The sequence below is a fragment of the Triticum aestivum genome, chromosome 5A, assembly GCF_018294505.1.
Source record: "Triticum aestivum cultivar Chinese Spring chromosome 5A, IWGSC CS RefSeq v2.1, whole genome shotgun sequence".
Lineage (NCBI taxonomy): Eukaryota > Viridiplantae > Streptophyta > Magnoliopsida > Poales > Poaceae > Triticum > Triticum aestivum.
In genome coordinates this window covers 553,775,266-553,780,445 of record NC_057806.1, presented here as the reverse complement: position 1 = coordinate 553,780,445, position 5,180 = coordinate 553,775,266, and positions in this window count along the sequence as shown.

Here is a 5,180-nt window from a genome sequence, read left to right as displayed (position 1 = left end):
CCTCCCTCCTCTCCTCTCCTCCCCTCCCCTCCCCTCACGGTTTCTCCTCCCTCCTCTCCAATGAGCTCCTCCTCCCTCCTCTCCTCCCATTCCCTCACGGTTTCTCCTTCCTCCTCTCCGATGCTTCGGTGAACTCCTCTCCGGCGACCTCCTCCTCCTCTCCCGCGATGTAGGCGAGCGCCTCTCCGGTGACCTCCTCCTCCTCCTCTCCGGCAAAAGAACACGGCAAAAGAACGTACAAGATCCAAAAACAGGAACAAAATTTGAAATAATATCATGCCAATAAACAAGCAAAAAAAAAGCAAAAAATGGGCAAAAAATCACGATCCAGATCCAAATTCAAAATTCAAAAATAGAAATGGCGCACGGTGGGGGTTAGACGGTGCGCCACTACTATTTTCCCGCCTTCAAAACTCAAAAATACTAATGGCGCACCGTGGCCTATACTAATGGCGCACCAGTGGCCTATACTAATGGCGCACCATGGCCTATACTAATGGCGCACCAGTGGTGCGCCATTAGTATACTAGATACTAATGGCGCACCAGTGGTGCGCCATTAGTAAAAAAATACTAGTGGCGTGATACTAATGGCGCACCAGTGATGCGCCATTAGTAGGCAAAACTGGTGCGCCATTAGTAGCCCTTTTCCTAGTAGTGTTAGTGAGAGAACATAGGTGAGTACTCGACTGCCACTAAGCCCCTGAGTGGGAGGATGGCTCCCCACTCGGTAGGATTTTTTCAAACTTAGGCGAGTGCTGGACTGCAGCTAAGCCCCCGAGTGGGAGGATTGCTCTCCACTCGGTAGGATTTTCAAATACTTAGGCGAGTACTGGACTGCAGCTAAGCCCCCGAGTGGGAGGCTGGCTCACCACTCGGTAGGATTCTCAAACACTTAGGCGAAACGGGTTCGCAGCTAAGCCTCCGAGTGAGAAGCTGGCTCACCACTCGGTAGGATTTTCAAACACTTAGGCGAAACGGGTTCGCAGCTAAGCCCCCGAGCAAGAGGCTGGCTCACCACTCGGTAGGAAATTATTTTTGCAAACTTAGGCGAAACGGATTCGCAGCTAACCCACCCACTAGGGGATTTCTCACACAAACAAAAACAATAACAATTACTGGGAAAGTTATAGCGCTCTTGTCTTTGATAGATAAACTACAGAAGTTTTTCTTATTACATCTCATCCGAGTGAGAATTCAAGTATAAAAGGGGCGGAGCAGCTCCGCATTCCAGGCTCGTGGCTCATCAATCTGGCGATCGACATTATAAAGGTGGTACGCTCCATTGTGGAGGACTCTGGTGACTATGAAGGGACCTTCCCAAGTAGGAGCGAGTTTGTGTGGTTTCTGTTGATCCACTCGGAGGACCAAGTCTCCTTCTTGGAAGGCTCGACTCTTCACATTTCTGGCATGGAATCGACGGAAGTCTTGCTGATAGATGGTCGATCGGACCATGGCCATTTCTCTTTCTTCTTCCAGGAGGTCGACTGCTTCCTGCCGCGGGCTTGTTCTGCTTCATCTTCAGAGTAGAGGTCGACTCGGGGTGCATTGTGAAGCAGGTCACTCGGCAAAACTGCTTTGGCTCTGTAGACCAAAAAGAATGGGGTTCTTCCAGTCGATCGGTTCGGGGTTGTCCTCAATCCCCAAAGAACTGAGGGAAGCTCGTCGAGCCATGCACCTGCTGCGTGCTTGAGATTGCGCATTAGTCGGGGTTTCAGTCCATTGAGAATTAAGCCGTTTGCTCTTTCCGCTTGTCCATTCGACTGGGGGTGAGCGACTGAAGCGTAGTCGACTCGTGTGCCTTGAGAGGCGCAAAAGGCTCTGAATTTGTCGGAATTGAAGTTTGACCCATTGTCAGTGATGATGCTGTGTGAAACTCCATATCTGAATATCAACTCTCTGATGAAACTGATAGCAGTGCAAACATCAAGATTCTTGATAGGCTTAGCTTCAATCCATTTGGTGAACTTGTCGACTGCTACTAGCACATGAGTGAAGCCACTCCTGCCCGTTCTCAGTGGTCCAACCATGTCCAGTCCCCAAACAGCGAAGGGCCAGACGAGTGGAATGGTTTTCAGGGCTGACGCGGGTTTGTGCGACATATTGGAGTAAAACTGACATCCTTCACATTTGTCGACTATCTGTTTCGCCATTTCATTTGCTCTTGGCCAGTAGAATCCCGATCGGTATGCTTTAGCCACAATGGTCCAAGAGGACGCATGATGACCACAGGTTCCCGAGTGGATATCATCAAGGATTATCTAACCTTCTTATGGGGTTATACACTTCTGACTGACTCCAGTTGCGCTTTCTCTATACAAATGTCCCTTTATGACTGTAAAGGCCTTGGATCGACGGACGATCTGTCGAGCCTCTTCTTCGTCCTCTGAGAGTTCTTTCCTTAGGATGTACGCGATGTACGGTACCGTCCAGTCGGGAGTGATGACCAAAACTTCCATGATCAGGTCAACCACAGCTGGAACTTCAACTTCAATCGGATCCGTGGCACTTTTTGGCTGCGGGGCTTCCTCAGTGAAGGGATCCTCCTGAACTGATGGTGTGTGGATGTGTTCCAAAAACACATTGCTGGGGATGGCTTCTCTTTTGGAACCTATTTTCGCCAAATCAACAGCTGCTTGATTTTTCAGTCGGGGTATGTGATGAAGTTCTAACCCCTCGAATTTCTTCTCCAGCTTTCTCACTGCATTGCAATAAGCAGTCATGGCCGGACTTCTGACGTCCCACTCTTTCATCACTTGATTAACCACCAAATCTGAGTCGCCATAGACCATGAGGCGACGGACACCGAGTGAAAGGGCCATGCGCAACCCATATAAAAGTGCTTCGTATTCCGCTTTGTTATTGGAGGAATCAAAGTGGATTTGAAGAACATATCAGAGCTTATCTCCTCGGGGGGAGACCAATACTACCCGGCACCGGAACCATTCAGCATTTTGGAACCATCGAAGAACATGGTCCAATGCTCCGAGTGAACCTGAGTCGGCAGTTGTTGTTCAATCCACTCGACGACGAAATCTGCTATTGCTTGGGACTTGATAGCTTTCTTTGCCTCAAACTTGATATCTAGAGGAAGGAGTTCAATCGCCCATTTTGCCACTCGACCAGTTGCATCTCTGTTGTGCAGGATCTTTGACAATGGAGCATCGCTGACGACTGTAATGGAATGATCAGAGAAGTAGTGAGCAACCTTCTTTGTGGTCATATAAATTCCATATACAAGCTTCTGATAATGAGGATATCTTTGCTTCGACGGGGTCAAAACTTCAGAAATATAATATACTAGGCGCTGAACTTTGAAGGCTTTTCCTTCTTCTTCCCGCTCGACCGTAAGTACCGTATTGACGACTTGTCCCGTGGCTGCGATGTAAAGCAGCAAAGGCTCTTTGCTGATTGGGGCAGCAAGCACCGGCTGGGTGGAGAGCAAGCACCGGAATAGGCGACTGACTTGAGCTCTGCAAACGCTGCATCAGCTTCAGGAGTCCACTCGAACTTGTCTGACTTCTTCATCAATCGGTAAAGAGGCAATTCCTTTTCACCGAGATGAGAGATGAATCAACTTAAAGCGGCCAAGCAACCAGTAAGCTTCTGGACGTCGTGCACTTGCACAGGACGTTTCATCCGGAGTATAGTACCGACTTTTTCTGGATTGGCGTCGACTCCCCGTTCGAAAACGAGAAAACCGAGTAACTTTCCGCCAGGAACTCCGAATGTGCACTTTGATGGATTAAGCTTGATATCATATCTCCTGAGGTTGGCAAAGGTTTCAGCAAGGTCAATCAGCAGGTCGGAACCCTTCCGTGACTTGACCACAATATCATCCATGTATGCTTCCACATTCCAACTGATTTGAGTGAGCAAACACTTCTGAATCATCCTCATGAATGTGGCTCCGGCATTCTTGAGGCCGAATGGCATGGTAACATAACAGAAGCACCCGAATGGAGTGATGAAAGCTGTTTTGATCTCGTCAGGTCCATGCAGACGGATCTGATGGTACCCGGAATAGGCGTCTAAAAAAGACGGTCGCTCACATCCGCAGTCGAGTCGACTATCTGGTCGATGCGGGGGAGAGGGAAATGATCTTTCGGGCAGGCCCGATTGATATGTTTAAAGTCAATGCACATGCGAAGTGACTTGTCCTTCTTGGGGACCATGACAACGTTGGCGAGCCACTCGGAGTGGTAAATCTCTCGGATGAACTCCGCTGCTAAGAGTCGAGCCACCTCCCCACCAATAGCCTTTCTCTTCTGGACGGCGGACCGTCGGAGATGTTCTTTGACGGGTTTCACTTTTGAGTCGACTCGTAGGCGGTGCTCAGCCAGCCCCCTGGGAACACCCGGCATGTCAGAAGGCTTCCATGCGAAGATGTCCCAGTTCTCACGGAGGAACTGGATGAGCGCTTCTTCCTATTTGGAGTCGAGTGTTGTTGAGATATGAGTCGGAGCAGCGCTGGGATCGGTCGAGTGGATGTGAACCGGCTTCGTTTCACCAGACGACTGAAAAGCTGATTCTGTAGCGGGCTTCTTGGCTCGTAACAAATCACTCGGGTCTGCAGTCTTCTGGTACTCCTGCAGCTCCACAACTGCCATCTGAGCATCAGCGATCTTTGAGCCTTTCTGAAAACACTCTTCTGCTTTCTTCCGATTGCCCGTAACAGTGATCACACCTTTGGGACCAGGCATCTTCAATTTGAGATACACATAACATGGTCGAGCCATGAAGCGTGCGTAAGCTGGCCTACCCAAAATAGCATGATAAGCACTCTGGAAATCCACGACTTCGAACGTCAACTTTTCTTTGCGGTAATTCTTGGAATCACCGAAAACCACATCAAGAGCAATTTGGCTGAGTGACTCAGCCTTCTTCCCAGGAATGACTCCATGGAAACTCATGTTGCTGGTACTGAGTCTGGACATCGGAATGCCCATCCCTTTTAACGTCTCAGCATACAGTATGTTCAAACCACTGCCACCATTCATCAAGACTTTGGTCAGTCGAGTGCCTTCAACAACTGGGTCGACCACCAAAGCTTGCCTCCCAGGGGTGGCAATGTGCGTTGGGTGATCGGACTGGTCGAATGTGATGGCAGTCTGAGACCACTTCAAATAACTGGGCGTCGCCGGAGCAACCATATTCACCTCACGGTTGATAACTTTCAGT